Source organism: Tachypleus tridentatus, chromosome 8 (genome assembly GCF_004210375.1).
Source record: "Tachypleus tridentatus isolate NWPU-2018 chromosome 8, ASM421037v1, whole genome shotgun sequence".
Lineage (NCBI taxonomy): Eukaryota > Metazoa > Arthropoda > Merostomata > Xiphosura > Limulidae > Tachypleus > Tachypleus tridentatus.
Genome location: NC_134832.1, coordinates 3,009,861 through 3,023,318, shown reverse-complemented (window position 1 = coordinate 3,023,318; position 13,458 = coordinate 3,009,861).

The following is a 13,458-nucleotide window of genomic DNA, read 5'->3' as shown; positions in this document are numbered from 1 at the left end:
AGTAATATATATTCTGGTAATTCTTTTCTAAATGTCCCAGCAGGCCCAGATGGTTATAGATGCTCGACCCCAAGGGTTCGAATCCTCACATGCTCCTCCTTTATCAGTCAACGGGGTGTTATGATTTGATGCTTAATCCCACTATTTACTGGTAAAAGAGTAGTCCAGGAGTTGGCGGTGGGCAGTGATGACTAGCTGTTTTCCTTTTAGTCTTTTTCTGCTAAATTAGTGACAGTTAGTACAGAATCTCTCGTGTAGCTTCGCGCAAAAATTCTAAACAAAAGTACAAACTTTTCTATATAATCGTAAAAATATGTTTTATGTAAGAAGACATTTGTTAACTGAAAAACTATCAAACAGGTATTAATTCTTTTTTCATGTAAAGATTGCATAAACATACATAACTTTTGGATAAGATGACCAGTTTCACCAGTATTATTGTTAATTGATAATAAAACAAAATTATTAGTCACTAAGTGAAATTAATAAAAAAACATTAGATTATATCATTTTTATTTTACTCTGTAAATAAATGTGTCTGTTATCTTGAACCATGTACTTCATCTTAAAGTAGCTGTTGTTAGTAAAATATAAGTACTTAGTTTAATATAATTAAGTATTTATTCTTCTTTGTGAAAATATTATTTGCCCCAGGAGACTTTTGGTTTTAAACATTCTAATATTTTTTTTTACCAGCTCAGAATTAATCCAGTCATCTTATTTGATCTTGTTTCCGATTATCAAGTCAAAGATGTGCAATATTTCTCAAATCTTCGTTAGTAAAAACTGAAGAAAAAGCAGAATTTAAATTCCATCTAACTCGTGTTCATTAGTTAGTTTCCAACATCAACTACACAGGAGAATAAAAGTGGCCAATGATAGTTTATCTTCAATTCACTTCTGCAGTTTGTAATTTTTTTCACAGTAAATACATAGCACCTTCACACTTGCAATATGTTATTTATGGCTATAATAATGGATATTATATGGGATGTGATTTTGGTATCATTGTTAAATCTATCACTTAGAAACTAACATATAATTTTACCTGTGAAATAAACACCAGATAATAAGTAACAACCAATACATTAAACATATGTGTATAAAGCTTTTAAATGGAATGAAATTATATACTGAAATATGAAAGGATTTCACTTAACTAAAACTGATCATAGTTTATAGATAAGACATGACTGATATCATTCAGGGTAATCCTTAAACATGACAGAAGTGGTTTAGCTACATGTCTCAAAAATAACTTTGAAGTTTTATCCTGTTTTATCAATTATAACAGGTTTTAATATATATATATAGAACAAGATACAAATGACAAAATTATCTCCTGAAATACAGAAATCATTTAGTGTTAACAAGTTTAATCGTTTAATCATTGAATCAACAATGTACTTTAGTTGTAAAAAAACGACTTAATAATTGTTACTCTTAATATTTATTGTATAATGGTTTACAATTGTACATCACAAATATTTCATAAATGAACACTAACAAATAATATCATGAACCAATAAATACTTTGGTGAATAAGTTATTTATAACTATATTTAATTCAAACTCTAGGGTTCAATTAATTTTAACATGTTATAGATAATTTCTTTAGTTATCTAAAATATTTTTTATAAAATATTGGTAAATTTTCAAGGTACTTAAGCCAACATTTCGTTTAAGTGTTTTACTGAACCGTACTCAAATGATTAAGGTTTCGGACTGATGGTCCCGAAAGTCTATTATTGTAGATGTAATGCTTCCAAAGACGTTTCATACATTTGTACTTTATAAAAATGGCATTAATACCACTGTCTTATTAGAAGTAACTACCTAAGGTGAAGAGCGCTAATGAATATTTTCTTCGTTTTGTTCTACACTTTTAAGTAACTGATGGCTTGTCACGAAACACGAGTCTTGTGTCTAAGGGTTCTTTCCATATTGGTTTATGACACTTAGATACACTACATAACAACGAAAAATAAGAAATGGTGCTTCGTGTTTTAATGCTACCATAAACCTTAGTTGTAAAAAAAAACATTCTATCGAAGGATTAGAGGAAAATGTTACCGAACAGAGTGTAGTTTCCAAAACCTTGAGTGTTTTTGTTCGCACGTACAACAGACAAAAAATCTGTATATATTTGCAACAATACTACACCTATTGCTTATGTTTGTTTCAAAGGTTCATTTATGGACATGTTTTCTATTAATGTGAACACTCTTACTCTTCCAGCTGTTAAACGAACCAAGGCTAAAATGTGTTTCATCTGCATTAATACACATACATTACCTGCTGCTGTAATATGTACAGTAAAGGTACATGTGAAGCTGTATATGTGCTGCCTAAACACTTCACCTTAGTACAGTCACTGGATCCTCTAATCTACCTATCTGCATACCAGTAACTATAAAATACCATAATCAGTTGTTTTATTTTTAAAGTATCAGACTTTTTTAAACAGTCTGAGCTCTTACTTTTCCTCAAACGTATTTTGTAGTTTATTAAATCACATATAGAGTTTATTAATTAAGCAAAATCATTTTAAAAGCTAGTAAAAATTATTGTTTTAATTGTATTATTATGTGTTGTAGTGGAAATATACACTTGGTTATTTTAAGCATAATGTTGTTCACTTAAAACAAAAACTCAGAATATGAAAATATCAAATAAGTTATATTTTATTAGGTTCTAAATCTTTAGTGTATATTATAAATCAAATAGGTATGCAAATATTATGTCAGAAGATAAAGGATGAAAAGCTTCAGATGATGATTGATGCAAAGTCTTTGGATACACTTTCCAATAAAAACTAAAATCTATATATTAAGATTTTTATTTTTTGAAAATCAAGTGAAAATTTACTCTACAGATAAACCTCTTTGTGGCACAACGGAATGCCGGCGGAATTATAGCGCTAGAAACTGGATTTTGATACATTTGTGGACAAAACACAGGCATCTTATTGCGTAGTTTTGTGCTTAATTTAAAACAAACAAACATTACGTATAAAAGCATTATTAACAATTTTAAACAATTAATCAAGCTTTAAAAGCTAACGTTTTATTTGTATTTTTTTCTTAAATGTACTGGAATCGTTTTGCTAATTAAAATAACAAAATTCATTGTAAGCATATTCTCTCAAAGCTTAGTGGAAATTAATTCTAAAACATTGTCCTTTTTTATTTTTATCTAATTGAACTTTGGCATTTCGAAATATCTGTCTCGTTTAAGAATTCTTCGCAATGAGGTGTTTTTTCATTTGTAATTACACGAAAAGGTATACTATGGTGTTTCAATGCTGCGGATCCTTTGTTTGTGTTTGAATTACACGCAAAGCTACACGAGGGCTATCTGAACTACCTATCCCTAATTTAGCAGTGTAAGACTAGAGAGAAGGCAGCTATTCATCACCACTCACCGCCAACTCTTGGGATACTCTTTTATTAACAAATAGTGATATTGACCGTAATATTATAACGCCCTCACGGCTGAAAGGGCGAGCATGTTTGTAACGAGAGAGATTCGAAATCACAACCCTCAGATTACAAGTCAGGCGCCTTAACCATCTGGGCAAGTTGGGTCTTCTATTCTGTGGAAATTACAGGTATCAAAATCTGGTTTCTTCTGTTAAAAAGTGCTCTGAATACCCGCTGTACCAGTGAAAGCTTCACAGTTATTACCTGAGGAGTTGTTTATCATATGGCGCACTTTATTCAAGGTGTAAAACTCTGCTTGACATATCTATGATCGTAAGATCTATTAATAATCATTCAAGGTACACACACCTTTGAAAGAACGGAAAGAAACAACCTTAATATTTGTTGACACCATCAATATTTCACAGACTTCGTACAAGAATATTCAAAACCTTCACAAACCAAAAACTGCATAGAAATTTTAATAAACATCGCAAATAAAAACGATACATTATACCATACATAACATAGTTTATCATATCAATCATGGGATATACACTCTCTTCTCATATTTACCGTCCTACACATAAATATCCAATGCGTTCTTGCTTCCAAGAAACACAAAATTGAAAACACAATTAAACAAAAACAGGTAAATTGTGATATTAAGTAAAACACTATAGTATCAAAATAACAGACTTAAAGTATACAGCTGTTCAACTATATGAAAAGACAGAATCACAAATCAGGATACAATTAGCCCTATTATATATATCAAATCTGTCTATAACAGAAATACAAATTAATAGCAACAATATATGTGTGACAGTGGATGTTCTTCTACACAACCAAACAAACTTATGTTACACTTGCAGGGATTTATTGTTTTCCAACTAAACCAACAAGTATAGATTTACTTAACATATTTTCCTATAATCAAAATTTTATTTTTATAGTAGTCCTAAACAGAAATTCAGATATAAAACAACAAACACGAATGGAATAAAATTAATATAATTTATTGATAACATCAATTTAGCCATATTAAGTGATACTTCACTAACGGATTCTTCGTATGCAAACAACGAAAGTAATATACTTGATCTTTGCTTAAGTTCATACAATATGAGTCAGAAACTAGTAACATTTAATACGTGAAAAGTTGATTAAAGCAATAATTTGCCAAACTGGTGTGTCTTAGATCTTGCCACCTATAAAAATATAACTTACTGAAAATAAAAAAAAATTAAATTACAAAACGTCGGGCCCGGCATGGCCAGGTTGTTAAGGCTCTCGAGTCGTGATCTGTTGTCGCGAGTTCGAATCCCCTTCACACTAAACATTCTTGACTTTTAGCTGTGTAGGCGATATAATGTGACGGTCAATCCCGCTATTAGTTGGGAAAAGGGTAGTCCAAAAGTTGGCGGTGGGTGGATGACTAATTGACTTCTCTCTAGTGTTACACTACTAACTTAGATACAGTTAGCGCAGATATCTTTTGTATAACAATGCAAGAAATTCAAAACAAATAAACAAAGAAAAAAGAAATTGACAAAAAGAACTACATACTCTATTTCCTATTATAATATGTCAAACAGCAGCGAACTGATCTAAAGTAAACAAGAATTGTCAAATAATCTTGGAAAGAGCTTAGAAATTGTGTTTTTTTCTTATAACAAAGCCACATCGGACTATCTGCTATGTCCACCGATGGTAATCAAATCCCTGATTTTAGCATCGTAAATCCAAAAACTTGTAAATCCAGCAGGGGACTGAACATAAGTTAAACGCTTACAACAAGTAAAATGGAACACCTTCTACTCCCAACTAAATGAAAAAATAGAACTCAAAACAATTCTGGTCACATTTAAAAAGACTGACGAACGGAGAGATAACACAACAAGAAATTACTCATCACCAGTATACAGGCACACCATAACACACAGAAACTGAAAAAAACAAACCTTTCAAAGAACTTTAATAAAGTATGTTCAAAACGCATCATAAACCAGAGGTGAACACACATTTTTTTATAATAAAATAGACATCTACATAACGAATAATATGTAAACATAAATAGCACAAACATTAATATATCAAACGACTACACAACAAAGCTATTAATAAAAAATTAACCGAACAATGACTCTGAGAAGCAATCATAGCAACAAAACCGGGAGAAGATGACATACAAGGAAAGATAGCTTCCTCTACTACCATATGATTTCAAAACCTAACAGCAATATTTAATTTATCCCTAAATTCAAGATATATCCAATATTCTTGGAAGTATGCAAAAGTATTAATGTTCCTTAAAGTATGAAAACCAGCCAATAAACCAAATATATATTACAGTTTTACCATAAAAAGGTGTTAGATATGTGAACTGAAATCACAAAATGATTAAAAGGCATGGCGGCGTGACGTTAGAGTTCCCAGACAGGTAAAGGTAATGAAAGTACACAATAATGGTTCATTACACTGTCACGTATAATGTTGTTTTGAATAATTAAAAAAATTGTGAGTATTAGATGAGTAGTAGAGTAGGAAATAAGTTGTTCATGTGCTTTGTTTAGCTACGTTGTTTTTCCATGTGTAATACTCAGGACTGAATGCTTATTTTCTATTACAATTATTAAAGTATTTTAACAACTTGACACAATAAAATGTAACGTCATAAAGTAAAATAATGATAATAAAACTCCCTGTGTATGTTTTCACTTTTAAAAATCAATGTTTTAAATACTCTGTATGATATGTGACTGTATGATATGAGTGTTTGATTTTATTCTTTAACACCTGTTTGTAGTGCTTATCTACTTTTAGACACACGTAGTTTTGATGATATAGTTTCTATACTTAAAACAGTATATTAATAACGTTTATACATCCAGACTTATTTTTTCAGTCAAGAAGGATGACATGCCAACATATTATGTAGTACTTCCTTTATTACATGGTTTACTTCAACGGACTATGGCCAAAGTTAAGTTGTGCTTATATAACTACAGAGGTACTTCTTTTATAAGGTCGTTGGAAACACTACCGTGATAATAGATGTTAACCGTGTGAATGTGAGTGACAAAAAAACTGTGTAATAAAGATACCACGAAGAGTTGTGGTTTGTGTACGATTTCATAGATGGCACTAGTGGAGTATGTAGGTCAAATAAGCTCAGAAGAATAGAATATTTAGCAAAACATCAAATGTTTCTATAGTTGTCTCGAAGATATGCCACTTAGATAATACCCTAGAAACACCAGCAACAAATATTTCAAAGACCCAATAACAGTTACTGCTTTAGTGTGGAGCAAAGATAAGTGTGTAACTTATATATATATGGACTGATGTAAAATAATCATTATCTAAAGTTATTACAGAAATTGAAAATTTCGTTACATTTTTTTATAATTTACTATTAGTGAGTATTTGTTACTTGACGAACTTTAGTAATCCTGGACCTATCGAGAAGACAAGCAAAAATACCTATAATGTTTTAAGTTATCGATCTATGCAATTTTTATAGTTTACCAGGACATGAACTTTTACAGAATTTTCATGCAAACACAAATATATATATATAAACATTACCTTTAAACAAAATATAATCTCTGAAACAAATGATATGTACAAAAATAAAATAATATGTCTTAAACACTATGTGTTTAAGGGCGACTGAAGATCTTATCACCATGTTAGTTTTGATTGGTTATTTAAATAAATTAATTAAATGTTGTATTTATGCCTTCTTTAAAATTAAAAACGAAGCTACAAAATGGACTATCTGTGCTCTGCCCCCCACAGTTATCAAAACTATCTTTCTAGCGATTGAGTCCGCACGCATACCGTTGTGCACTGGGAACCGTACTATTATTAAGTGGCAGGGCTATTTTTCCAACCATATGTTCATACAAATTTCTGTATGGACAAATAATTAGCCACCAGACCTAAAGAATGCTCATTTTATGTTCTTGCTATTCCTCCGTTTTCTTATTTTGAGCGAGCTCAACAGAAATATTGTGTAACCCATTAGTGTACTTTATATTATATGTTAATTAGATCATTTATTGTAATTCTTATAATTTTTTTAACTAAAAAAATAGCAATAACCACTGTCATTAGTGGAAGCTGTGGATTTTTGTTCGAAAATCATTTGTATGGTGGAAAGCATTTGGATCAGGAATGACTTTCCAACATTGAACAGAATTTGAAGAAAGCTTGATTAATTTTTACCCAGTGTTGTTACAAAATTTCAAATTGGCCAAGAAACTATTTAGTAAAACTACCACACTAACAAAGAGAAAGTAATTACATAGTTAGTAAATGATACAGGTAGTAACTTATTGCTCTTTGTCATTTGATATTTTTATTAATATTGAAAAAAATATTTTCAGAATATTGTACATGATGTATTTTATTAAGTTTTACATCTTACTTGTTCCTGATTCTGTGACCTCCCGTGGTATATTTGAAAACTTACACAACTAGAAACTCGGTTTCGATGCTCGTGATGAATCTTTGTGCTTAATTGCAAACAAGTGTTGATTTTATGATTTGAAATAATATAAATAAATTGTTCACTAAAATTAGGGTCAAGTCTTGGACAAATACGTGTGCATTTTTTATGTTCTGGTTACTGTTGAATTTACTTCTAAATGCTTTTATTACTCAATAAATCATTTTTTGTTGTTTAACCCTGATTGTAATTATATATTCATTTGTGACCATTACATTCACATCTGAACAGGGGTCATATCTCATAAAGATTTAGTTGCAAACTTGAAATTTTTGTTTATAAGTTTGGTGTCGAGTGATTTATTTAGTAATATTGTAAGTTTATTTGAATATAACCTAACTTGTGTTTGAAAATAACTGTGTTACTATGAAAGTTAGCAAATCTTGTACGGTAAAAATGAAGTATGCTGTGTCAGTAGTGAGAGAACAGGATGAAATGCTAACACACATGACGATCCAACCACAAACGTCGAGAATCCATTTTATCTACAAACCTGTTAAAAATTCATATATATACATCATCGCACTCAGCCCATCGCTCCCACCTGTTGTGAAGTTCACATATACATTGTGTGGCTATTAGATATTTCAAATATTGCAAATTACAAGTCGAAAAAAAGTTTCACCCATGTTTATTAGTTACATTGAAAATAACGTTAAGTGTTTCTACATCTTTCTAAACTTTATATATATTTAAACGTGATTGTTTTTTAAATGCACAAACGTAACTTTAACTTCAATTCTTTGATTATTTCACTTTATAGGAAAGTCTGAAATGGTCAGGTGGTTAGGAAGCTCGACTTGCAACCTTTGTATTTCGTGTTTGAATCTCTGTCTCACCAAACATACTTCCCTTCACTCTTTGGATAATTATAATGTTATAGTTTGAATAATATTAAAATATCATGTGTGAGGGCCGCCTGTCTTGGTATCCAAAAAACACGTTCTCTACTTTGTGGTACTATTACATCATAGCCATATGTCTAGTAATGAACCATAATTTCAACACTTTCTAGATAGCTTTGCTGTCTTTTGACACTTTGTGGAACCACGTGGTGGAGAGTTTTAGAATATTACGTCAGTGATGACTCCATTTTACACTTCGCTAAGCTAGCTAGCTGTCGTTTCTTGATAGATATAATGCCGCTTACAAGTTAATTTCTTACCGAAGAAAATATTTAATGTCTTCGTAACAATAATTACGTTCGAAGTAATTTACTGAGGTAGAACGGTTTGTAATGTTCGAAATTTATAAACGTTTCTAGTTAAATTCTGCAGTTTTCCAACTGATAGATATTAATCACAATTATAACTTCACAGGTCAAAAGACACTGACTGTAGCTGAACAACAATATTCTTTCGTTTCTTGGTGCGTAGAATTTTATAGTTTAAGGCAACTTTCTATAACGTTCAACAAAGTTCGAACACGCTACCGTTTTCGAAAAATAAATATTGTTGATTTTTACTCTCAAGAATTTTCTACAAATTTATAAACCCCGAGACTTGCTCAATACACATCCAACAATATACGTCACGCATGCTTAAAAAAAAACTATACGGAAATAAGCGTAGGTATTAAAATAAACTTATAACAGTAAATCCTTTGTTTTTACAGTGTATAGCCCTGACTAATTTTTAGTGCGATTTTTTAAAATGGATTTATCGTCACAAATAGTTTTTAAATTTTCCAGAAAAACAATAACTGGATTTTGTCTCTTATCGTCTATTGACTGACAAAAGCATTTCAGTTTTCTGCTCCTTAAGTTTTTAATAATTGTTGAACAATTTTCTTTGTGTTATTCATTAAAAATTTAAGATTTACATCTTTTGTCGGCCCGGCATGGCCAGGTGGGTTGAGGCGTGCGACTCGTAATCTGAGGGTCGCCGGTTCGAATCCCCATCGCACCAAACATGCTCGTCATTAAAGCGGTGGGGGCGTTATAATTAGACGGTCAATCCCACTATTCGTTAGTAAAAAAGTAGCCCAAGAGTTGACGGTGGGTGGTGATGACTAGCTGCCTTCCCTTTAGTCTTACACTGCTAAATTAGGAACGGCTAACGCAGATAGCTCCCGAGTAGCTTTGCGCGAAATTCAAAAAATAAAAACAAATATCTTTTGTTTGAATAAATCGCTTAAGTAAGTGTTTTCTACGTTTATTAGGATATGAGTTTGTAGTGTTGACTGTCAGTCAAAGATATTTAGATTTTGTTGTGTTAGGTTGTGACAGTATTTTCCAAAGCTTTTATTATGACATTTGCAATTTATTTACTTAATATTATGGAAAAGCAAATCCATTCTCAGTTTCAAATTGTTTTAGTTTGCTTTAGTGAGGTCATCAGCTTTGGTCTTGTGACATTAGGTTTGTGTTATGGGAAATGACGTTTAGATTAAATAAAATGAGGTTGTGATCATTACTAAATACAAAATGTCTTATAATGGGTTGTAGTGTATATGAGTTAGCATATCTTCATTATAAACTAATAAAGAAGATTATTAACTAATAATCATTTATAACTAATAAATTGTTATTTTGGACAAAATTGCGTGGAGTTTTATCATTATGATTTGTTTTCCTGCAATTAAATTCACGATTTGTTCAGTTGAGGTCTCCAATTATAATTATATATATATTATGGACAATTACTGTTTGAAGAAGTTTGACATCTGGTTCCTTGTTAGATAAAACCAGTATGTAACCAGTAGTGCAGTATTATCCTGATTAGTTAGTAATGTCTTTGTGGCATAATTGGTATTCATTTTTGGTGCTTATATTTAAGTTAGGGCGGGCGAAGGGGGATATCAATATCCCTGAACACCCCAGTTAAGAAGTTCATCTTCCTGTAAAACTAAACACTTGCCACAGAATTTTTGTTGTTTTATAAGTTAGGAAAACTGAAGTTACTTGTAGGTAAGTCTACGAATTTACAACTCTATAATTATGGATTCGATTCGCCTTGGTGGCCACAGCAGATAGACTGATGTTACTTTGCTATAATAAAAACAACCACACACTCCATAGTTAAACGAAATTTTCACTTTGTACGTTGTTGCTTAATGAAGGCTTTGGTAAGGGGATCCAAAGCTCGCAAACAAAAGTATTTTATCGTAACTAAAACTTTGTATATAATTCTACATACGAATTAATTTTATATTAAAATGGTATTTATGTAAAAATGAAAAAAACAACACAAATGGACATGACCTGAAATGGACCGTGGAAAAAAACCCACTGAGAATCGTTGCGCTCATGCAATGAATGGCTGCGTGTTGTAAAAACATATTTCTTAGCTGTCGAATATAGTTAATAAATGTACAGTCTTTATGAAACAAAACCAAACAACAGCCAAGAAAGAAAGTAGAGGTGCAGTGTATACCTAGTCCTCACAGAACTCTAGACCAAACAATAACGAGAGGGAAACGCGATTTCAAGTAAACACAAAATGTTACGCATAGAAGAATATCATTAAAAGGCATAACAGGGATATAATAATATTTATCATCATAAAACGAAATTGGGACCGTAAAATAAACCACCGATTAGATCCTTGGAAACATTTTGAATATAAAACTGGACTTTGTTTGAGGATTTGCTAAAGGAACATAATAATTATTAAGCTGTGTTTAATCTTATTATTTTAACTTATCGATTGTTTTGAAAGCTTACGAGACCTCAGCTAAGAAAGCGCCATTTAGTTTCAAAAGTAATTTGTAAATAGCATCTCAGTTAATAATTCTGAATAATGTTTACACATGCCACATATATAAGTTCAACAAGGTGAATTTCAAGAAGGCGTCAACTCAATCTGTACTTTTTATTAAGCTTTAACATCATCTGATTATAAAGAAGTCTATTACATTAGTTAGAAAGCTGCTTCCATTGTGCTTACGAACAAACTTCAGAGAAAAGTTATTTATCATAAAAGATTCAAGTTGCACCTTTTTTGTTCCATAACTAGATATAATATTCACAGTGAGCTCTCCAAACTTTAAGTCTTTTTTTAATTCCCTTAAAAATTAGTAAATACCGAAACACCTTAATAGTAAATGACAACTGGGAATTAATATGCTTTTTTTCTGACCACGGAGGACTATTATATGATAAGTAATATACTAAAAATTAAAGTTAAAGATTCTGCCAAAATTGTAAATTACGGTGTGAGGAAACTATTTTTTTTAAGACAGGGTAATTTAAAATGTCTTGTACTATTTCATGACGATATCACCTAAGAAATATCCTATTTTGGACTAAAGGTAACATTTAAAAAATAATATAATTATTATTAGTGCTGTGAATTCTATAAACAACCTCCGACGATGGATGTACGTAAAACACAACAGACATATAGATGCTTAATTTACAAAACTTTAGAAACTGCATATAATTTTTAATAGAAAAAATAGTGAACTATTTTCATCAAATATACAAATTAGTTTATCTTCCTGTGAAACTAAATCTATATAACAAAACATCTGAAAGTACTTATTATACTAATCATAATATACGACAAAGTAACATTTATAATGATTGGAATACGTTTAATCATCAGTTGAGTACCCTAAATAATTATGATATGTTTTTGCCGTATTTCTAAATACATTATTTCTTGTAATATGATGTCTTGAAATACTCTTGTTGTTAAATATTATATTTCCGTGACAATGTATGCCAAGTAAACTAAAAACTTTTTTTCCTTTTTTTCTGAGGACTGTGTTTAACCATTAAGCTCAAAGCGTGATTTAGTAAATTAGATATTTTTAAGGAAGATAAAAAACTTTTCTGGACAGAATAAATTCATGTAATACACAAATTATTTACTTGAGATTAAGTTTTAAAGCCATGCTGAATGAAATAATTGAATATCTAGCTATACCATAAACATTAATGGAAACCATATGCATTTTCAACAAATTTAATAATTGCCTTAGAAACTGTACTTTGGTTAGGTATAATTTCTGTGTGGGTGCCATATTTTTAAACATTTTAGTTTTTGAGTAAAAAATGAAACAAAATATGCGGGTCCGCGAACTCAAGTTCATCTCGGTCCTTCGGCTGTTTCCCTGACGTTTTACAACTATGACGTAATAGTTGCCAAACACGCTTCGTTGCGCGCCGACCTTTTAATTCCTTTCAGTGCTGGTGTTTTATGTAAATCTATCGGTGCTTTTTTCGGATTACATACTTTGTGAGACTGTTTTTTCCTTGATATTGCTATTTTATGTTTGTTTTATGATAACATGGTTTACTGCGTTGCTTATGGTTGTAAAAACGGTTCGGCATCGGGCAAAAGCTTCTTTTCGTTTCCGTGCAAGGAGGAGGAACCGGCAAGGTGGCGACAGTGGGTGGGGATGGTCAATAGGAAGAACTGGACTTCTTCACGCCATGCAAAACTTTGTCAAGATCACTTTGAACGCTTATGTTTTGTGTCGGATCCTACTGTTTTGGGTTTCGTGGGTTTCAAGCCAGGCAGGTTGAGACTGAAAAAACCATCGGCAGTAGACAGGATCGTCCCCACCATCTTT